The following is a 25,239-nucleotide window of genomic DNA, read 5'->3' on the forward strand; positions in this document are numbered from 1 at the left end:
AAAAAAAACGAGCCTAACCCCCACACACAATTATGCAAAACTTCACAAAACAATGAAATGTGGGGAGAAGAAAAAAAAACATCAAAGAATCAAAACACCATAGAAAATAAAATGTTGTTTTCTCCTCTCAATTAAAACAGGCTGTAAAAGCCAATATCAATAGAGAAAAAAAAATTACAATCCGTGCCTGTATAATTTGAGGCAACAATATGAAACAGTGACAGAAATGATCACCTACGTATTTGCCCTTTAAGTTCACACGTGACAGAGATGCCTGCAAGCCAAATTACGGGGCATCGATCACACACGCGATATAAAAACCTGTGAGTCAAAGCGCAGGGCACAGGATTCTGGCACACAGCTGCAGAGAGGAGGCGGGAAAACAGCGGCAGCAGAAGGAGGAGGGGTGGATCGCGGATTGGCGATGTGACGGGTCACGGCACCAAGTGTAACCGGTGTGATTCTGCGTTGTGTCTGATAAAAAAGGTAAAAGAAAGAAAGACCTCCAAGTAAATAATTTGCCCACTCCAGCTCCTCTCCCACAGGGGAATTGTAGAAAAAGGGGCTGGCATTTATTTTTACATTAAACATAAAATATGCATTTACACGTAACATATTTGACATAAGATAAAACAAAAACAACATGAAATCTGACATACCTGATAAAAAAGGTAAAAGAAAGAAAGACCTCCAAGTAAATAATTTGCCCACTCCAGCTCCTACGACCAAATACAGACAGTGGGGAAGAGGATTAGCTCAACCCACCACAGCTCCCAAGCTAGCAAGGAATACATATTCATGCTATCATTTATGGCGCCTAAAACACATTTATGACACACACATACTACACACTTATAACATCTTACAAAAAACAGGCTCAATAATGACAATAACTGAATTAAAATCGCAATCATAAACATCAGGGTGGTTAAATATGAATTATGTGTGCTTTAAGGTGCTGGAAAGAAATGACACCCACCTCTCCCACAGGGGAATTGTAGAAAAAGGGGAGAGGCAAAAGGGGTACACTGTATTTATAGTATTGCACCAAAGAAGAAGAAAAGAATGAGGAGGGGCTCTAACTGATAATGAACACAACTACAGGCTTGGAGGTCCTAAAAGTCAGGTATAAAAGGAGAAGTTTGGGGGTTTAGAACACATTTTGTGTAATTATAACAATGTTATTTATGACTCTGTTACACCACCTCATTATTTTCCATACTTTTTCATTTTTATTTCATTCATATCTTGTTTTTCTAACTTCTTTGCATTTAACTATGCAACTATTCTTGATAAATAAACTACTTTTTATTAATAAGACTAATTTTGAGGTGAGTATTGTAAAATAATGGGATGATGAAGTGAGTGAGATTTATAACTGATTATGTTTAAATGTACCACAAGTGCTTTATATTTGAAATGTGAGTTTGTTTATATTAAATATAATTTACATCCATTTTGGTATTACAACTTATTTTGCCAACTGTTGTAATTACCCTACATGCTACACTTTTGGTATTGTGGTTGATTTGAAGACAGCTGTACACTTCTGGGTTCTGCCTGACCCCCTCTGTGCAAAAGTCGTGTTTAATGCTTACAGAATAATGACATCCTCATACAATGAACAGAAACACACATGACAAGATGGACAACAAGAAAATGTATAAGAAACAATATTGAACCACCAACAGTAGAAAAAATGCACTGAAAGCTGAGGTTAGTGAGTGGGCAGCTTTAGTTTTTTGAGAAAACATTTTTGATGCTTTCCAATCAATGTTAAACTGCAACTGGCCTTTGCTTTGAAGCTCCATTTTATCTCAGAGACAGACAGTCTCTGTCAGTTCCCCTTTGGACCATCGCCCCAGATTTCAAAACCGAGATTCGGCAGAGGAGAACAATACTTCTGTTTTCTGTTGGCTACCCCAAGGACCGCATGGTTGGGGAGGACTGTTGTGTTATTTTCTCTGCCCTGTCTTTGTTTTGATTCTTTCCCTCAAATTTTGTTTATCTTTTCTCTTTTCCTAATTCTCCTATTTTTAGATCATTTAAGCACACATTTAAATACATACAGTTTAAATGAATTCTGCATAAGACTCAACTTTTTCAGAACTAAGGTTGCAGTAGGAAAAAGTTTGAGGGATATTAGATTAGTAGACGGTGGTTTAAAGCTCTTTGATTTGACGAAGATAAGGAGCACTTAAAATATTTCTGACTGGTGCAGAGGCAAATTGGTGAACTGGGGTGAGAAGAAAAATAAGTCTAGTGATTGATTTTCATTTCTTCCATTTGCACTGCAGGCATGTTGAAGCTGAGTCAAAAGGTTTCCTCTTAAAGTAGAATCATCTCAAGGCAGGGCATTTCACTTTGCCCCATTCCATTTCCTGCGCTTGGTTCAGGGGGAAGCTGGGAACAAACAGCACCCTGAGAGTCAGCTGTTAATTTAGTGCAACAAATTCAAAGTGTATGTGCAAAACAACCAAAACCACAGCCTATCAATTTGTATTGTTTGTGCTGAGATTGTAAATTAATTGTAAAACGATTAAACTTGTGTTTGTGTTTGCAGAAAAGAAAATTGGGTGTCAGTTTCACCATTACACCACAATATGTGATGCAATATACTTGTCATGCTTTTTTTTTTCTTGTATTACAAATATTTTGAAAAATGTGGTTCAACATGCTCATGTGAATGATAATTTGTGCTCCAGTTTACTTCACATTCATACAACAAAATTCAGTTGGGCATCTCTGACAGGTGCCAGTTGCTACTCCCGCCTCGGTCAGCATCTTTGTTCCAAACCACAAGTGGCTTGAATTGAATGAATGAGATCTAGAGAAAAATGATCAAATTTATATTGAATTTACAAACTGTGAGCAGAAGTGGATGAAAATTTGAGCTCATCCAGCCAAACGATGGTTGAGCTTATTCCATGGTGCGGTGTCCGTCCGTCTGTCCATACTGCGCATGAATTGCTGCTCCTGATCACATTTTAGTGAAACATGACTAATGACTAATATCCTGAATATAACTATTCAGTTTAGTTATAAACTATTATAATGATAAACTATTATAAGTTTATCATTATAATTTTGTATGTCAAACATTACATACGTCCGTACTACGCTACTACGTCAGTGAGATTCATTTCTAGCTTTTAAGACAAAAGAATGTCACTAAGGAAAAATAACTTATAATATAACTTTTAGAAAAATCCTCCACAGAACGGGGGTGGCTCTGCATGATTTATAGCAGTCAACTATTCAGCTTGACTTTCAAGTACATCCACAGGCCTTATAAAATGTAAAAAAAAAAAATGGCCAAAATATTCCTTTCCTCCTGTGGGCGAGGTGTGACAGCTCTGAAGGTGTAAATGTTGCAGGGTCTCAGCTGGAGACAGTCCATCCACCCCTGGTCCTTGGCTAGAGGTGAAGGCCTCACTTCAGGACAGCTAAAGGCTTAAAGCTCTTTGCTTTTTCTTACACAGGCCTTTTGGACACATGAGGCTTAGTGCATCAGGCACTTTAAAGACTTTCCCAAAGAAGGTATAAACAATTTGAATTTCTTCACAGAGGAAGGTTTTGCATCCTTTGTTTTATCTAATGTGTAACATGTGATATGAGATTGTTTTTCTGCTTATGAATTTTTTAAAAATAAGGCTCATCAGTATATTATATGAGGTGTAATCAAAACTTTCTGGGAATGGCTAAAAAAGCTAAAAAAAAAAAAAAAAAAAAAAAAAAAACAACATGAAAAAACACGTACCCTGATTTGTATTGGCTTATGCTTGATCCTCTTGTTGTGCACCACTGAGTCATTTTCTCTTCTGTAGATGGTTCTGGAGAAGTCCCATTATGTGCATTTGTACTTGTGCCTCTATGATGTGCGCTGAATCTCCTCCAGTGTGTCACAACAGCAACCTTTCAATCTGATGTTTATTTTTGGGGAATAGATGAAGTTATAGGAAGGCAAATCTGGTGAATGAGGCAGGTGGTAAGTTTAGACTGTGTTAGTGTATGTGTTTTTAGTCATGCATGATGACACGCTGACATGAATCACAGTTCCAGTCATTTAGGACACAACAGACACTTTAGGATGTTACAGATGAAGTACATGTTGACAGTCTCACCCCGGGGGACTAATTCAAAGTGCACATTCTGTGAATGTTGAAAAAAAATTATTAGCATGCTTCTGGTCTCACGCCTCACCCGATGGTGGGTTTGGAGCCTTAACTGACAACTGCTGAAAACGTCTCTACTTGACACCCAGAAAAATTGTGATTTTTCCTCTCTGTGCAAAAACAGGATTTCCAGGATGTGATCTAAAAGTAGGAGCTGCATTGAAAGTGGTCTGGAAGTGAACAAGATGATGACCTTAAAGAGGAGGTTGACCACATTTAAATCAGCTTAGTTTTTCCAACATTTCTGACATGTAAATGACATGTCAGAAATGTCACATACAGTCATAGCTGTATCGTGGTTAGAGGTAATATGAGCAGCTTAGACAATAAAAACCAAAGGAGAAAATAACTTCTGAATACATATTTCCTACAGCTGATAGTTGTCAGTAGATAAAATCCTTCTCCTCGTCTCACTGGTCGTGAGAATTTGAGCAATATGTATTTAACCAGTAATTTCTATATTTCTCCCTTTTGGTTTGTACCTCATTTTTAACACTAAGATAGAGCCGCTTATCTATGCCATTTAAATTTTTTTAATGGTATCAGCATCAACAGGGATAGAAAAGAAGGGAGAAAAGAGTGTCACCACAGAAAGAAATGACTGTACCATTTTCTGTCCTTTAGGTGTCCTTCTGTCAAGGTAAATCTGCCGTTTTAGATCTGCAGTCTCATCTCAAATGCCACATTGTGATCCATACTGCGTTTGGTAATTGCTTCTGCAAACATCAGCAATACTTAATCAATACCTCTCATTCATCTCAGTGAGATGCTTATTACACCAGCTCATGTGCATGTTTTCATTTTCCTGGTAGAGGACCCTGGCAAACAAAGGAATGCTACTACTGACACAGACTAGAAGTCATCATCCCTGTCACACTAATCTCACACTGATGTTAGCTTCGTGCTAACTGCAAAGATGCCACTGCCCATTATGGAAGAACACTTCATACTATTAAATAGCCAGGAGTGACATTAGAACTTCTATGGCAGTAATTATGGTAAGAGAACATTTGGGTTATGCCTGTCTCAGAAATGTTGTCAAGCTCATCTTTGCACAGTGTGTTCTTTTTCTTCTTCTACAGCACTTGCAATTTTATTGTGAGGGACCCTTTAGCTTTGACCATACATCTGAAAGAAACAAACTCTAACAAAACCAGGTTCAGGGAAGGCAGTCCTCTTGCCTTAATCAGCTGAGATCAGGGGAGAGCAGGGTGAAAAGATGAGGACAATAAATGTTCAGCAGCCAGCAAAATGTGCAGCTTTGTAGCCAGAGACACACGAAGATACAGGCAGATACACCACAAAGACACACACACACACACACACACACACACACACACACACACACACACACACACACACACACACACACACACACACACACACACACACACATTTTCATATCTTAGTCAGGACATCAAATTGGCCTAATGTTTTCCTTAGCCGCTTACCCTAACCCTAACCCTCAAAAATGAATGCCAAACCCTAAACCTTCAGTCTAAACCTAATCATAACCTAATTGTAGCCCTGATACTAAAACCGAATTCCAATTTTTGGTCCTTGCAAAGATGTGTAAACATACACACACACACTTCAAAGGCCTCTGCCTCTAGCAGCATAACTCAGTATCGCCTGATATGAACTATTATCACAATAGAAAGTTCTTCAGTCTGATCTTAAAAGTCTCTCTTTCTCCAAAGACAAGGGGCTGTTTTCACAGCTAAACGCTAAAGACTCTGCTTTTCTTTTAATTTTGTCAACTCCACAAGCCACCAGTAAGCCTGCCCCATGAGAGTGAAGTGGCCCACTGGGATAATATTGTATTATAAGGTCTTTCAGATATGATGGAGCTTGGTCATTAGGGGTTTATGTTAGCAGTAGGGTTTGAAATTTTGTTCTCAATTTTGCAGGGAACAAATAAAGAAAAGCTAATATATGAGAAATATGACCTCCCCTTCTATTTATTGTATTTTCATTACACTTTTTGCAGTTTTCATGGATCTCCTGATATTATGAAATTACAATAATCCAGCCTATATGTGCTAAATCCATGGATTTATATAATTTTGAAAATACTGCACAACCAGAACGCACACCCAGAGATGTATTTTATTCGTGAGCTAAAAGGGCATGTTTTAGTCAAATAAACAGTATAAAAGTTACTGTGCAAATTAAGTGCATAGAGGAAAATTGGGATGATGCCTATCGGCCATGGTGAACCCCTGAGATTATGTTGTCTGTGTAAATTGATGGATTGCTTGTCTTGACAGAGCGGTGTACCAGTTAGATGGGATATGAGCCACCACAGAAATATGTTCAAGCATTTTGCAGCATTTATTATCAAGTGCTTTTCAAATGAAATTAAACTATTGATTGGATGACTGCAGTTGTGATTTTGTGATTATTCACACCTTTGTGTACCAAGAGTAGAACAAGCTGCAGAATAAACAGGTTAGATACTAAAGGGATATGTAGATAATATTTATGAAGGATTATGTGAAAGTAGACAGGAAAGCTGAAAGCTAAATGTTTTCCACTGTTCTGTATCCTTAACAACTGAAATTCCTTTGATAAGTGGGAAGGTCAGGTCAGTAGACAGACAGGTTGAGTCTGTCTGAAAAGAACTGTCAAAAAAAAAAAAATACTTGATAGGTTTGGTAGATTATGGCAAGAAGATATATGGGCAGAGTGAGGGATCATAGCCTAGAGACATGCAGGTTTCACTCCATCCATAGTGCTCATACGGGATCTGTGAAGGGATGACAGGATTTAATTTCTAGAAGGTTTAATCTTGAGTGTGATACTTGCAGCAAGGTTTCTTCATTTTAGCCGTACAAATGCTTGATCATTATTGCTCAAACACGGATGTGGGCTAAGCCACTGGTGCACCTCATGGATATTTGATAAAGATTAAAATATCATTATGAAACCATGCTGTTTTAATAATAAAGTTCCTACATATTAAAAAAAACAAACCAAATTGCCACATGTTTAAAGAAAACCGTCAGCCAGATATTCTCAACGAATAATATGAATTCACAAGAAGAGTGACCTCCTCTACATGGCTTTCAAGTTTTTCAAGGGTTTGAGGTTGGGACTTTGAAAAGGCCATTCCAGAAACTTAATGTTCGCCTCCTTTATCCATTACAAATACATGTTTTGATGTTTGTTTGGGATCACTGTCCTGTTAAAACACCCAACTGTGTTGAAATTGCGACCATTTAGCTGCTAACTGGAGGTGAAGTTTAAGAATTTGGAGGTGCTACTTCCTTACTCAAACAACTTTATGCAGTTTACTAGAACCACTGGCAGCCAAACAACCCTAGTGCATGATGCTATCACCAGCATGCTAGACAGTATTTTACTTATATCTTGGGACCTCAGTTAAGATTTTGCAGTCTGTCCCTGACCAGCAGTCTCGGTACATTATGTCCAAGTGCACTATATATGCAAAAGAGCAGTTTCTGCTTTTTAATGACTCCAGCACACAATACTTTCAGCGTTTTCTGTTTATAATGACAGAATGTTTATCCATACAGATTGTCTTTGACAATAAGCAATATCCCATCTGTTAAAAACTAACACAGCTGTCTGAGCCTGTGAACCCACACCAGAGAATGAGTGAAATCACACCACTAGCATTAGAGACTTCAGAGAAGGCGTGCAACATAAGCTGTACCAGGGATAATGGTGGTGTTTTGCTGTATTATTTGCATCAGTATGTAAAACCAAATCTCAGAGACTAAAAAAGAACACCAAAGAGATGCAAAACACTCATGCCTATAGGCCTCAGAATATGTGTATTATATGAACTCCCAAATTTTACCATATCTTCCTAATGTGTTTTTTTAAGCAGCCAAAACTTTGCATTGCCAGGATTTATTTTGCATGCTATTCACAGGAGAACAACTGGACCTTTGCCTTTGAATCAAAGGGAAGCAAAGTCAATTTTCTACCCCAATTTCTCATCATTACATAAAGTAATTTCCACTAAAAATAGATGCAAATCTAAGTGAGCACAGAATTACACACACACAAAGATGTGCAGTGGCAAACACACATTACAGACTCAATCCCAATCAATAGATTTCAATGATCATAGCATTGTTCTGTCTCACTTCTACTGTGCTATTGTGCTTTCTCAGCTATTAACTGTCTAAACTATCAACTATCTGTGTGAATGACTCCAAATGTAGCCAGTCAGTCAGACTTGTTTTCTTTTCTTTTTCCCCGCATGCTCAGGAAACAGTCAGATGATGAGGTAAACAACAGAGGGGCACTTTTCGATGATAAGATGCATGAAAGCTGTATAAGCTTCCTTTGAGGCAACTAAATTACTTAAATTTGAAATTATTTATATCAATAAGGCAAAAGCAAGTGTAACACATCGTGTGAATATGATGTAAGAAAAACCTGCATACTACTATTGCACTTCAGACACTGCAAGTATTTCATGATGTTTTATATCATATTTATTTATTTAGACCTTTGATGTTCTCTTTTCTATCGAAGCTGTGTGGTGTTATCATGCCGTGATCATGGCAAGTGATTTAAAAAGTTCTTCAAACAGTAAATAAATCATTCCACGGAAAGGTTAGTCATTTACCAATGGGCAGTTTGTTTCAGGATTGACTGCCCCAAATTCAAGCTAAAACACAACACAGTTCACAGCAGCCTGTTTGATGCAAGACTTCTCCAAAACCCTACAATTTCATCAAAGGATTTTGCAACTGTTGATTTTTAAAATGGTTGTTTTTTTTTTGTTTTTTTTAATGAAATTAAACTGCACACAAGGCTGTCGAAGAAAAGGTTAGATTAAAACAGCACATGATTAAAAAAATTTCAAATCATCTAAAAACTGAAGGTTCTTTGCAGGGAAGGAGAAGGAAAACATTTCTGCAAAGCGCTGTTGGAGACTCATGGACAGTTATTCAAGCAATAAGAGTTGTTTCTTTTTACTCCTTACCCTTCACATTTCATCCCTTCATAGTATGGTCCGGGTCAATTTTGATGCATCGCACAAAACCACATTCGGTCTTAACTAACACTTGAAAACGTGGGATTTATCATATAACTATGTAATAAGCAGTGGAAAGAGTCTTCACTTCTATATCATTATAAAGTATTTATAGTTATCATCTGCAATTATCCAGATCAATTCAACATAAATTAACAGATTATGTTATGTTCACAACAGATGAACAAGGTTGGCGCTGATCCCAGCTGTCATAGGTGAGACTTTGGGAGAACTTGTGAACTCCACACTGAAAAGCCAGGCCAGGTGGTGGAATCAAACCCAGGACGTTCTAGTTGTGAGGCAATGAGTGCTAACCACCACACCACTGTGCTTCTTTGTTAATTTTTGTGTAGTTAAAAAAATATTAATTTTTAGATCATTTATCGACAACATTTGTGCTTGAAGGTGAAGGTGTTCTGTCAGTGTCAAGGCACCCTCCCTCAAGGGACTCTCTGTCCTCTGTATTTCCTCTGTTCTTTATGTGCACCATGTTTGATCCCTTTTATGGTGCTTTCAAACAGAAGGCAGCACACACTGCACTGACAGCTAGGTTGAGATAATTTGTGTTGTGCTTTATCTTTACTGTGCCATTTTTTTGTGTTCCTGCTCCCTGTTGTTCTTCTTTTCTATTGGCCATGTTGTACCCCCCACAGCATTACACGTGTGAATACTTTTCCTACATATCAATACTAGGTTGCACTGGATCTAGCAAACACAGGAAAATGAGACTTTTGTTATATGGCTTATGTGAACGCCATGTGTGTTATGATTTTGCTTCATATTGTGAACATGTTCATCAAGTGATGACCACAAGGTTAAACAGGGGTATTTGTCAGCCTGATGTAAACAGCTGGGATCAGAATTAACAACTCCAAATCTGAAGCTATAGTTCTAATCTGGAAAAGGCTTGAGTGTCGACTCTGAGGTAGGGACAAATTACTTCTCCAAGTTGCAAAGTTTAAGTATCACGTGTTTTTGCTAAGAAGAGACTAAATGAATGGAGCAGGAGAATGACAGATTGGTGCAGAACCTGTGCAGGTTCGTTGTGGTAAAGTGAGAACTGAGCAGGACAGAGAAGTTGCTGATTTACAGGTGAATTTTTGTTCATAGCCTTCCTTTCATAGCTCTGCATAGTGACCAAAAAATTGAGGTAGCTGATAGGCAGCAAGAATTAGCTCTCCCTGAAGGTTGAGGAGGGTAAACCTTTGCGAGGGACTCCAAGTATAACCGCTGACTACCTATCTAAAAGAGCCACTTAAGGGGGTTCTTGGCATCTGACTACCATGCGTCTAAGTGTTTTGGGCATACCCAACTGGAAGGAGGCCAGGGAAAACTCACAACATGCTTGTGAGACTGTCATTCATGTGGCTTGAGAAAGCTTCATTGTCACCCCGATGATGGTTGGGTGAACGGAGGTCCTGGCATCCCTGTGATCTGCAAAAAAATGGATGGGTGGATAGTTAACCTCAGATGTCCTCATCATGTTAGTCAAGAATGTTTTTAACTAGATAAACATTGAGCACAATAAAAAAAAAAAAAATAATACACTCAACAAAAATATAAACGCAACACCTTTGTTACTGCTCCCATTCCCCATGGGATGGACGTAGAGACCTAAAATTCATTCCAGATACACAATATAACCATCCCTCCCAAACAGTGGTCACAAATCAGTCCAAATGTGTGGTAGTGGGCACATCTGCTATATTGAGATAATCCATCCCATCTCACAGGTGTGCCACATCAGGATGCTGATCTGATATCATGAGTAGTGCACAGGTGTACCTCAGACGGCCCACAACAAAAGGCCACCCTGGAATGTGCAGTTTTTTGCGCTATTGGGGGTCTGGGGACCCAGAACCGGTCAGTATCTGGTGTGACCACCATTTGCCTCATGCAGTGCAACACATCGTCGCATGGAGTCTATCAGATTGTCAATTGTGGCCTGTGGAATGTTGGTCCACTCCACTTCAATGGCTGTGCGAGGTTGTTGGATATTCGTGGGAACTGGTACACGCTGTCGTATACGCCGGTCAAGCACATCCCGAACATGCTCAATGGGTGACATGTCCGGTGAGTATGCTGGCCATGCAAGAACTGGGACATTCTCAGCTGCCATCTGCCCTGAACAATGTGAACCATGATTCATCCGTGAAGCGCACACCTCTCCAACGTGCCAGACGCCATCGAATGTGAGCATTTGCCCACACAAGTCTGTTACGGCGACGAGCTGGAGTCAGGTCAAGACGGGCATGCAGTTGAGCGTCCCTGAGACGGTTTCTGACAGTTTGTGCAGAAATTGTTTGGTTGTGCAAACCAATTGTTCCAGCAGCTGTCTGGGTGGCTGGTCTCAGACGATCTTGGAGGTGAACCTGCTGGATGTGGAGGTCCTGGGCTGGTGTGGTTACACGAGGTCTGCGGTTGTGAGGCCGGTTGGATGTGCTGCCATATTCTCTGAAACGCCTGTGGAGACGGCTTATGGTTGAGAAATGAACATTCAATGCACGGGCGACAGATCTGGTTGACATTCCTGCTGTCAGCATGCCAATTGCACGCTCCCTCATTGCTTGTGGCATCTGTGGCATTTTGCTGTGAGACAAAACTGCACATTCCAGGGTGGCCTTTTGTTGTGGGCAGTCTGAGGTACACCTGTGCACTACTCATGATGTCAGATCAGCATCCTGATGTGGCACACCTGTGAGGTGGGATGGATTATCTCAATATGGCAGATGTGCCCACTACCACACATTTGGACTGATTTGTGACCACTGTTTGGGAGGGATGGTTATATTGTGTATCTGGAATGAATTTTAGGTCTCTACGTCCATCCCATGGGGAATGGGAGCAGTAACAAAGGTGTTGCGTTTATATTTTTGTTGAGTGTATATATATATATATATATATATATATATATATATATATATATATATATATATATATATATATATATATATATATATATGCACATTTGGAAAAAAAAATACCAGAAAGATAAGATCTGAATCTGAGTTCTAACTAATGTTATGCATACTATAATAGATGGGAATTCCAGGTGAACAGTATGTTCTGTTATGAGGAAAATCCCCATGCTGTCAGAAGAATTCTCATCCAACACAGTGGAGAATTATTCTATGAGTAATAGCTTTTGGCAGGAATGACTTCCTAGTGTTCTTATCAGAGAAGAGCAGAAGTCTCTTACTGAAAGTGCTTGGCTGTTTGACCAATAGGTCGTGGAGGAGATGTGCGATGGTCTAATATAATTATACAATAATGAATTATAACAGGGAGACGCAAGTACTTATCATAGCAAACCTGCTCATGTTAAGATGACAAGTTAATGATTGAATAAATTAAGGTACAAAATACAGCATAACCTTTCAACTTTTGTTCAGGCTACCAAAATCTAACTAGGTGTGAGGTGCTTGTGGGTGAGACCTTATTTTTTCTCATTTTATCCAAATGAAATCCATTTCACCAGGAGGTGCTGACATCTGAGTGTAAAACTTAAATTAGAATCACTAACAGCACTGCTTTAATGTTCTGTTCAACTTGAGCAGAAAGCCAAGTGGCATTTGAAGGTGACTGAGCCTTTCAAATGTCAGCCAGCAGGTGAGACACAGAGGAGCTTGTTGGGTTGCTTTGCATATATCCTACATTACCTCTTACCCAAATATGCACTTAAATAAATGAAGCTTTGCAAAGAAAGTACAACGGAAATACTGAACAGTCAACACACCGTCAGATCATCCCACAATGTTGTCAGCATACTTAAGGGTCCTTCTGAGAGAAGATATGACAATGTTTAAAGTTGTGACTGAATACACAGTGAATGTAGGTTTTAAACCCATTATTCAAGCCACCTGGTGCTCCGTCTAAGTAAACTGCCATCAACAACATTTTGACTCGACTTGAACAGCAGTCTTGTCATCACATCAAACAATTAATTTTACTGCTGTTGGTTTGTCCTCCAATTTAATTTTTCTTTTGATAATTCACAATTTTAATGTGTGATTGAAATGTCAAAGCAAGGCACCGAGAGGCACCCTTAGATGTGCCAGTGGTTTTTTTGGGGTTTTTTTTGTTAACATGATTTCTGCTGTAATACAAAAAAGCAGGACTCATCAGATGGATTGCTTCTTTGGTAAGCAATTAAGTTGATTTTTTAGTTCAATTCAAGTAATCAATAGTTGGCAACGAAATTCAACTGTTATATTCATAAGAAACAAACATTCCTTCTGAAAGGCTCAGACAGTTCTTTTAAGATGAGTAGTTTAGTGAAACCCTTAAGGGTAGGAATAATTTGAACATATGCCAAAAGTCTGGATAATAAACGTGTATACTACAGTGTAGTGAAATATTTTATTACGAACAAAAAGGTATTCCTAAGTGTGTGTTAAGGCTATTTTAATAGGTGAAAACATGAAAAGGATCCAAAACTCAGAGGTGTCACTGAGCCATAAGGTATAAGCTAGAATGATCGTAAAGTGCCTAAAGATGTGACTTTTACTAATTTATAATTCACTTACCAGAATTTCATTAGCTTGTAAACACATATCTAATTAGCCAATTGGCTGGCACCAATTCAGTGTAGTGAAGCATGTAGGCATGGTCAGGATGAACTGCTGACATTAAGACTGAGCCTCAGAATGGGGACGAAAAGTGACTCAAGTGAATATGACGTGATTGTTCCTGCCAGAGTATTTTAGAAACTGCTGAATTGTCCCAAAAACATGGAAAATATTCAGTGGACAGTAGTCCACTGGGCAAAAATGTCTCGTTTATGCCTGATATGTCCCAGAAAAAAGGTCTGGGGAGGTAATAATCCAGGTGGAAAAAAAAATAGTTAAAGCAGTTTTCAAATCATAATATTTTATTAAAAAGCTTTACTCAAAGACACTATGACACCACATCAGTTAAAGCCTCAACATGAGCCGTGATACATTACTGAAGTTCATTACAGCTGGCCCACACTTACAGACATAGCAGCTGTTCACCAGTTTTGTACTGCAGGTTGGAGTCAGCTGTACACTGGCTCCTTATGAGAAATGGGTGGCAGCCGAATCAGTCAAAGAACAAAGACACACCGCTGTAACAATAACAGTGGCCAGACTGCTTCAAGCTCATAGGAAGGAGGAACAGCAGACAACAGAAAATGTGTGACATTTGTATGGTGGGGTCAGAATTTCGTGTAAACAAAAAATAAACTTGTATCCATCCTGTCTTGTATCACTGGTTTATGCTGCTGGTGTAGGATCATTTCTTGGTCTGTTAGTACCAGGTGAGCACCACAGCCTACCTGAGGATTGTTGCTGTCCGTTATTTTATGATCACACTTTGCCTATTTTCTGGTGGTTGCTTCCAGCAGAATAATCCCTCATGTCAAAAAGCTCAAATGATCTCAAACTTGTTTCTTGTAGATGACAAAGTTCACTGTATTCAAATTACCAGCTCTTAGTTGAACAGAGGATCTTGCGGAACAGGAGGATTTCATCATGTATGTGCAGTTGACAAATCTGCAGCAGCTGCTGTCATGTCAATATGATAACAGCACCAAAATCTAAGCAACATCTCCAGCACTTGTTGAATCTGTGCCATGAAGAATTAAAGCAGTTCTTGAGGCGAAATTAGATCCAACCCTGTACAATCAAGAGGTTTCTTGAGATGACCCTGACAAAACTGTGAAGCAGTGCAAAATTGCCCTTCAAGTCAAATATCACTCTGACACTCCATTAATCTTAATTCATTTGCAGTCTTTATTTGGGGGGATTTTCTAATTAATGTTGTGAAAGCTTGAATAAAAAGACTCAAAAAGTGATTTTAGTTAGACACTAAATTGCACTTCATGAGATTTCAGGGCTTACATCTTCTGTGGTGACACCTTGCCTGTCTCTTGTTCCAGTGTAACACTCACCCTTCTTCAGTCTAACTCTCCTCCTTCCCCTCAGCCATTGAAGATGTTTCCAGATCATGTCATCGCCCATGTGTCTACCAGTTACACTTGGTGACTTTTCTGCCCTTACCAGACATCTGGTCCTTCTAGTGGCCCCTCATTACACTACTATTAGTCCAGCAGACTCAATCTGCTTAGTAACTTTTGTCATTAGCCAGACTGTCAGTCTGGCTTTATTGCCATTGTTGCCAGCTCTGTGATTAAGAAGGTTTACCAGGGCATGCCCATGCACTCACATTTAAAACTTTCAAAATCATTGGGCTTTAAGATTATTATTACTTTTGTCTCGTTACTCTTGCCATTATGAATTAGATGATAAAAGCGACAGATAACAGTTATCCATGTTTGAAGAAACACTTTTGAGAAATTTGTTTTGTTGCTTTCTGGAAACTCATTTATAGGCTAGAACCAAAAGACCTAAGATAGTTGCATTAAAATCATTCTCCCATACCTTAAGCAGCTGTCTGTGTCAACCAATAAGGACTTATGCACATTATAATAGCTGCTATTTACCTATAAAATCAAAAGAAAAACTAAATAGAACAGAGTTTTTATTTATTTTGTTGAACACACAACTGCACACCATAACACTCAGTAAACTGCACATAACTCTGTGGAAGTGTTTAGATGCTTCAAACTTCTGTCTATAAGGCAGCCTATTCTTTCAGTCCGTGTCCATCGATGTTTTATTGATTTATATGTTTTGTATTTTGCCAGCATATGTCTTCTGTTCTTGGCAGTCCTTTGGCACATAGCAATGAACTTTTATGTGTTGTGCCAAAGGGGTGTGACTATTCTAATCATTTATAATCTTTTATAATTTGCATATTTTTTACAGAATAAATGACTGACATGGATTCTGTAGTGAAAGAGGATAAATCATTATGAAGAGGGTTTCTTTTAACAACAGCATCATATTTGGACCGTATTTAACATGGTTTATAAACAAGAAAGAGCTCTATCATCAGTTAGGACTGTTTATAGCACCCACAATACAACTACTACTAAAAATAACGATAATGCTGGTAGCACATTCCATGACAGCTTGTTAATATTGTAGTTATAGTGGGGTAATACTAGAAGGCAATGCTATGGAAATCAAGCAAGTCAATGTCACTTACTTACAAAGTTATGCAAATACATAGCTCATACCACCAATATTTGACAATAATTACACCTGAATAATATTGCACAGAAGATCATGTAATTGGGTAAGAATTTGCCTGAAACTAGAGGCCATGATGTGGAAACAAAGGCATAACTATGAGGAAAAATAATTAGGAATACTTTGGTAGCATTACAATAATCTGCTAATAATATAGTTGTATCTGTATACATTCATAAACTAACGAACATATTAAACAACAGCCCTGATTCCTGGTTATTACATATGAACTCCCCCAAACAAATTTGTGGATAATAAGCCCCAATATTAAAAATGTGATTAACATTGTTACTTATGAACAAAGAATGCAGGTAAATCTGTAAAATACCTATGGTGTGGAAATAGTTTGCCAATATATTAAAACATTACACAATATTTTCTTTTTATTTTGAGGTAATATCCATTTTAAAGTGGTTGATTGATTAATGGTGGTTAATTAATATAAAAAAATGTACAGATATTACAAATTTTTTGCTATCACCAAAATATTACTGTACTAACTGGATTAGCTTCACTATTACAACTTTATTACCAAGGTGTAAAAGAAAGTGCTACAAATAAATACCAGCAATAATAATAATAATAACAACAGTACCTTTGAACTTCAAGTTGACTAAAAAGTTCACCTTCTGTGTAGTCAGGGTAATATTGATGGTGCCTTCATCCCAGTTTGACATGCAATAAACATAATACTGGGCGGATATTAGCTCCCACTGATCGCCAGACCACAGGACATAAGTCAGTCAACTTATCTTCAACTGTAAATCACTAGGTGAGCAGAAGCAGACACGTTATAGATGGTATTTCATGTCTGCTGAAGACATAAAAACAGACAAGAGGCACTTGAACTGTCTAATGTCAGTCCATAATAATGATATACTGCACCTAATGCAGCCAGTTATGCAAATAAGGCAATTGATAAATTAGAAGAAACTGTAATGTCAATTTGTCCTCACACAGTCTAAGCAATTAGCAGTAACAGTTTCAACAAAATTGTTTTCCCCCTTTCCCCCTATTCATATGTAAAGTTATGCAATAGAGAGCTCCGAAGTCTAATCAGGTCATCCACTCTATTAGGGGAACCTGTGGTGTCAGAGGGAATACTGCATCATCTCTGCTCTTTAAACATTATGTAAAATGTTAATTTTTCCCTTTTTTTAAATACTGCAAAGATGTAGTTTAACTAACTTAACTTAACCTTGACTTGCATGAATTACAGATTTACTCAAATGCATTTACGCTGATATGTATTTAAGATGCATTCAGTGCTCTTGCATCTCTGAGAAGTGGTTTCTGAATGAAAATAGAAATAGTCTGAAAACACAGTGCCACTAAGCAGGTCAGAGTGTGGCGACGTTAACTGAAAAAAAAAAAACCCCTCAGTATCAGCCTGCATCCGAGAGAAATCAGCAAAATAATCCAATAATATTTTGGACCCTCTTTTTTTCAAAAGGCACCCGAGTCAGCATTTAGTTTCATTTCTCCAACTTTTCTGTTTTCCCTGTTTTGTAGAGGCAGAGGATTACTGGCTCTGCAGGGGGCCTCTCTCGCAGAGGTATTACATTACAAGCTGGCCTGAAATGATCTGCTACTCTCTTACTGCTGCTTTTTTGAATCCCTGTTCTTGGCTGTCACTCTGGCTGTCTGTCTCTGCTCTTCTCTGAAATTTATACTGCTATTTCTCTTTTACTACCCATTACTGTAGTCCCTCTCCACACCATAACCTCCCTTTTTTCATATTTGGACCATTTACACCTCCCGACTCTTTTTTTTTTTTTGTCTCATGAGTGTCCTTTGCTTTTAAGTTTTCCTTCCATCCTTCTATCCAACTATCCATCCATCCATACATACATACATACATAAAAATGATAAAGAAGAAGGTTCATTTCCTGTCTCCACTCTGTCACTCTCTGATTGCCTAATGTGTCTGTTTGAGTAAAAGGCTTCTTACAGACTTACAGAGACTTAATGAGTCTGTAATTAACCACCAACCATGAATTCTGCCTTCTGTGTCAGTGAATGTTTGTATCTCTGTAAAATGCATTTAAACTGCTCATAGTTTTTCATCCATGTCTCTGCAGTTTCTTCTACGTGATCACACTGTAGCACGTATGTGTGCAATCCAACAATAAACAGCACAGATATTTGTAGATGTTTACTTGGCACAGTTTTCTCAGATTTTCTGTATGATAGGATTATGTCCTGCTGTGTCAGTGTAGAAGTTCAGAATATATTAATATGTGCACTGTTTCTTTCTTCCTTAAATGTATGTATTTCCCTCTTTTCCTCTTCCAGTTCCTCTGTCACACTCGCTCTTCAAATCTGTTGCTTTGAAAGCCTGTTGATCCATAACATAAAAGACAACCCTCAGAGAGCTCAGGCACTAATGAAAAAAACGTTGATAAGCTCCCAGCTCTTTTTTACTCAGTGGAGCTGTATTCTGCTCTCAGCTCTGAGCTAAATGAACCTTGGTGGATCCTTTATGTTGCATCAGTTGAGTTATAGTTTATATTTTTAAATACAGAGGCCTTGGAATTAGGTCCCTATCTCTCTTTCTAATTCATAGTCAGCTGTAATTTCTTGCTTTGTGTGGTGAACCTTCTTTGTGTTAGTATGAAAACAGTTTCAAGTTATCGCCTTTACAGTAACTTATATTCAATTGGATACTTATTTCAGCATTAAAATATTTGGGTGGGGGGTGGGGATTGTCTCAGTGGAAAGAAAAATGTAAAACTTTCCATCTTATTCCTTCATGCTGTTGTGTTTTTTTATTTAAAGAAATGCATTCCACAACTCAAATTTTAAGATATATGCTGTTAAATGTCTAATTTTATACCATATTTTGCCATCGTTTTTGTTGATCTAAGTGATAGTTTTTAATTTTTTGCATGTAAAAAGCTGTACTTTTACTCACTGTTACTTATGTTGGATGTTTAACTTTTTACAGTGGAATAATATTTATTTGAAATAGTTGCAAATATTAGCCTCTGCTGAATATGAAACATCTAAAAATGGAAAATCTCACAACGCACAAAGTGTGTGAGATAAAATTTGTACCAGTCTTCAGTGATAGGTTGTGATCAGATCACAACTACATGGAGGCCAGTAGAGAACTTGTGTGATCTGAAACTGCACTGCAAATGCAATTTGAAATGATTTGTGATGACATTTGTAGCGCATTGCATCCTGTACATCAATGTATTTAATATACTTGGAAGAAAGTCTAGTTCACTTATAAAAATCATATCCTGATCCTTGATCAGGAACGCCCTGGCGTATCACATTTTAAAGCAAGGGATACCCCCCTGGCATCTCTTTCTGACGCAGTGTGTCCCTCTTTAGCATTTTCCAATACGCAGGTTTCTGCCAGCATATTTCAAAGTCACACAGTCATCAAGATAAGACTGATAGACTCGCCGTTTCTATCCATTTTCAATTTTAACACTATTTGTTTGTTTTTTATTTAAGCACACAGACAGGTTCCATCGAGTGTGGTATCTCAATTTTTTTATTCCATGCAGCCAAGCACTCTATGTTGTCATTGTTCAAATTATTGAAATAATGTTGTTGTATTATGGTCAGCAATTCAATTCAAGGTCAGTTCCTTTAATCGAAACCTTTCTTCCACTAACTCCCAAGCTTTCCTTTTTTGTACAGTCCTCACCTGCAGAAATTAAATGCAAAACTGAAAGTTTATTGAAAGGAAAGGTAACTTGCAACATACATAACACAACAGAACTCCATGTGTAAATGTTCAGTATAAAACTTTAATTCTGTGTCAAGCAGTCTTCTTTCCTTGGATAACAACACTGTTAGCCTTTGCAGTAATTTCCATAGCTTAGTACTGCAAAATCAACAGTTAGCAGTTTAGTACTGTAATTTGCATGTATTTGTGGGAAAATTCCATGAGATTACATTATTTTTACGGTAACTCACCGTACTCATGGAAACAGCTGTAAAATACAGCAAATGTAACAATTGGTGATGTTACTGAGATTATACTATTACACCATCCGGATTTCTGTTGTTTTCTACTGTAGATCTAAGAGTAATTACTTAAATCCTCATTCAGAGTGTATTACTATAAAATGTGATTCACTGTGAAAGTAGTATAACATATAAACTACAATATACAGCATCATTTTTAACTTAAGGAGTAAGTTGCAGCCACACTAAAATTTAATTCCTTGAGCTGAATGGAACCTCATATATTAATAAATGTATTTGTTTAGTCAAACAATGTGAAACATTAGTAATACTATTAATTAATAGTATACTTGTAAGGTTAGTATTGTGATAGAGTCGAGTATATTTTAATTATACTCTTGTAGACATTATGACATTATGCTAGTACAATTATGGTGAACAAAAAGTACATCTAAAAGTTAATTTCAAGAATACTGTTATGTACTAAAAGGGGAGCCAATATAGTCCCAAGAAGCATTATTAGTATACGTACTAGGTAAGGTATACTTGGGAAATATAATTGAAGTATACTTATTTTTTGTATGGCCAGCAACAAATACTAATGGCTACATTTAGAGTAATGTTTAAAAATGACTTAATTTAGCAGGGTGTTCCTTTTTTTCTCTTCTTATTCTTTCTGGACCTTCATTTGTTTTGTATAAGGTGGTACTTTTTAAGACACCTCTGCCTAACTACAGTGAACTAACCTAATAATATGCTCTGGTCGTCATTTTACACAAGTTAAGGTGTCACATCCATGAAACCTACACCACTAACCAGCATCAGTTCTACAACTTCACTCTCAAAATTAATAAATCCTGGGACAAGCAGAAACTGTATTTTTAGCAATGCATTTTGTTGCAGGCCAGACTGCTATGAAATGCACTCTCCTAAAGAAATAATTCCTTTGTAGCACCACTTCGTCTTGGTTCAGAAGAGATGTCCTGATATACGTGATAATGTAACACATTATCACAGTTTAGCGCGTTGGGTTGTGTTTTTAAAGCGATTGTTACGTTTTTAAAGCTTTTTAATGCGACAGGTGCGATAGCCGACACCACACCTTCACCTGACGTACAACGTGACGTATGGCGCACACATCAGGTATTCACTTTCTAAACAACAATGGGGATAGAAAATATTGCTCGAGGTGGTTAATGCTCCTTTCGCTGGTTGCCAACCACCATTAGATAACAACAAGAAGAAAATATTGATCTGCTTCTCTTAGTTTTGCACGTTTAAGCCGCAATTCAGACTCAAACAAAGCTGCAAAGCAGGAGAACAACATGGCCATCAACTATTCTGTGCCACAGATCCAGTTCGCTGCAGCACAGAGTGATGATGAGATCGTTAACATGTGCAAAAGTAGTCAGAGGTAACTGGATGTTCAATCGGGTTAAATGCAAGGTTGATTGGATTATATCTGAAGATCATATGCTATTCGTGATAACTCTGCTAGACTCCAAATTGCTCGTCCATGCGGGAGTATCTCAAATTTAAATGAAACCACTTAACACTTCTTCCCTAAAATGGACTGACATGGGACACATTAAAGTTGGATCGGAACCAGCTAATCAGTCTGAAGGTAAGTGTTTTTTTCACTTATTCGAGAGAAGTCCGAAATGCGTTCTTATTACTGTTTGTTTTGACTTTTAAGCTACCCTACCAGGATATTTTCATTCAAATGCTAAGACAACATGTCAATAGCTATGAATGTGGAGACTCAAAAGACCAGTTAGGTAATAGTTGCCGATGGATTTATGAGACTTAAAAGAAACTTGGACGTTTGCAACAGGTGAATCGGTGAACCACCGAGGTTGCACCCAAATGCTTAAAGCTGTTAGCTGGTCAGTGTTTTCAGGTGTGCTTGTACTACCTGTACTGTGCGGAGTGCTGACTAAGTCATGCTAAACACATTAAAGCGTTGAGCTCAAATATCTTTCCATTTTTGTGCACTGTTCTCTTGTCAGCACACATTTTCTGTTTATTGAAGCCTTTTGTGAATAATTTTGATCATGTAAAAACTGGGAATTGGTCCCTATTCACAATACTCTTATTTTTTGCATATGTCATTCAGGAAAGCTAATTGGTCACTGAAGTCTTTGCAACTATGTGTATTTCTAAATTTTGTGGCTTCATTGCAAGTAAATTTATATTGTTCAGTTTGCATGTTAAAAGCCTGCCAAGCACCCCAAGGCTGATTGTGCTTGGTAAGAAGTCATTTATGAAATAGAGCTAATTAGACCATATTAAAATTTCTGTTTGGCACAGGAGCTTTTCGTGGACACAGGTATCCAGTCTCTGTTTTGTTAGCTCAAATTTCTGTAATTTCCTTTATAAACCAAGGTTGTTGGACATGTGTCTCAGTGACTCCAGCAAAGTAACAATATCAAATTTCACATTACATATTACTGATCAACATAGTAGTCTAGCTACACCAACAGCAAAAATACTGAAGTCAATACTGTAAAGTTTAACAGCAGCACAAACTATAAACTCCAAAATAACCATACAGTTGATTCATCTCCGGTGATTTAACTGGGCTGACTCTTTGTTAGGTGTGTTTAATAACCCTTTAAGACCTACCATAGAACCAAGTCCGCCAGAGCTTATATTATATTTTTACATGGTGTGGTGCCATTTTTGGGAGCATTTCAAGTTGCTATACATCAATACAACAATTATAGCCCAGATTTTAATAACATGTATTCATTAAGTACATAGTAATTACATAAATTGCAAAAAAGTGCAATAAACTACAAAAAAAGAGAAAATCGTTTTTGCTTTTTTAACATATATTTCTAGTTAGAGAAATTTAAGAGGCTTATCCCTCAAAACTGTAAATACAAAAAAGTTGCATAAAATAGTTTCCTACCACAGGAAATTTATTTTGAGTGTCTTCATAGTTTTATTTTTGAAATACACCAATTTTTATATACTGCAGGAAAAACGAAAATAAATATTATACTGCAAATTTGCAAAAAAGCAGCACATGCATCAAAATACACTATTTCCAGCAGTGCAATATGAGTCCTAAGCATCCCAGAAAAGACACAGAAAGTCATAAAGTCAAATATAACTTTTAAAAACACCAGTATAGGCCCATGAGGCCCTGATGGTAAAAAAAAACTACATTTCCGCGAAAATGACGTCACTTCCGGTTTCGGGCAGGTAATGGCGGACATGCAAAAGTTCGCGCTGACGTCTGTTCCAACGTAGGAAGTGTTCTGAACAGCTGATCGGATCGGCAATGCGTGTTTCTGGAATATTATGTTTTTGTTGCTGCAAGTGCTTTTTATGCAGTTTGCAAAGCTATATGTGGAAGGAAACTGTGACCTAGGACAAGCTGATGGCATAAGATGTAAGTACAACTCCTCCGGTTTCATATGCAAAAAAAATTATTGCACTAGCTTACGCGGTTGCAGAGCTACCGGGATTTAAAAATAGTTACGCAAAACAGAGCGTGCCCGCTCCGACCGGCTCTAAAGGGTTAATGGGCAGAATAATTCCCAATTATGTACAATTATAATATGTTAAAACGGACTTATGTACATAAGACCATTAATAATTAACTGTACATAGCTATTTGCTTTATTACTATCTAGACAGTGTGCAGAAGTGAAGTATTGAAATTATTTTATGTTGCATAATGACAACATGTTGCCCCTATACATTTAAGGACAAAGTTCAATGACGGCCACCTGCTGGATGGTGAGTGCAGAGGGGCGTGTAATTGTTGAGCTGGACAAAGAGAACACCTTTGCTGATGCAATGTCAGTCTTCTTTGGTAATTCTATGTATTGAACCTGGAATACCAGAAGTCAGCGTGTGCGAGGTTTTTTGTAAGGATAAACCCTGAAGAGGGAACAAAATGTACCTCCAAGGTTGGAACAAGCAGAAAGACTGGGACCACTGTGAAGCGAAAGGTTGTTCACATTAACCCTCGTGTCACAACTTTCCTCCAGCGGCTTACTGAATTTGAGTGGAGAACTTCAAATTATGTAACTGTTTTTGCCATTTTAGTGAATTTCTTGTATAATTTAAGTGACCAATGTGTTGTTACCCATGTCTCCACAGATGATCCATGGCCCATGCTTTCTGGACATTTACACAAGACGAACAACAATGAAGACAAGCTCTCTTGCCATCTTGCAAGACGCTGTCTCTGTCCAATAGGTTTTTTGAGTGCAACAGTTTTGATTTTTTTTCCTTCTTTTACCCGTTTGTTAAAAATTATTTCAGCTACTTACACTTTAATTTTCACATGTATTGGCTCACCCTACAAATCAATGAACTCAGTCCACAAAGCAAGATCAGGGTTCAGTGCAGGTCACTCAAGTTCCTTCACACCACACACGCTCATCCATGTCCTTGTGGACCCTGTTTTGTGCAATGATTTGGTGGTGTGAACCAGTATTTTGGACAAAGTGTATATAAAGGCAGAAGTGTGGGGCTTGATATTATATTCATTACAATTCAGTTTATTTGTATGGTGCCAACAAAATGAATGCCAAGGCACTTCACACTGTAGGTTTAAGACCCTACAAAATATAACTAAGAAAACCCAACACTTGAGCATATGTTGTCTGCCATGATATGGATATGACATAATATCGTTATTATTTGTACAACCATCTGAGAAAATAATGTATTACATGGTTTAGTAAAAACAAGTGCTTCCTCAATGAAAATATGTTTTCAGTTCTTTTCAGTTTTTGATTTTGGAAATGTGTATTTCAGCAGGGAAAAATCAGAATTGAAATAAAGTGGTGTAAAGCACATGAATTATATTTTGTGTGTGTGTGTCTATCTATCCATCCATCCAATTTTTTTGGAACCCTCCAGTCTCTTACAGTATGTTACTGTTAACTGAAATTACGGTAAATTACGACCTGTTAAACAGTAAATGACAGCAGAGATGAATATTTTTGGTACTGATGATGCGTGATAATGGTAAGTTACTGGT

Source organism: Rhamphochromis sp. 'chilingali' (assembly GCF_963969265.1).
Source record: "Rhamphochromis sp. 'chilingali' genome assembly, chromosome: 2".
NCBI lineage: Eukaryota > Metazoa > Chordata > Actinopteri > Cichliformes > Cichlidae > Rhamphochromis > Rhamphochromis sp. 'chilingali'.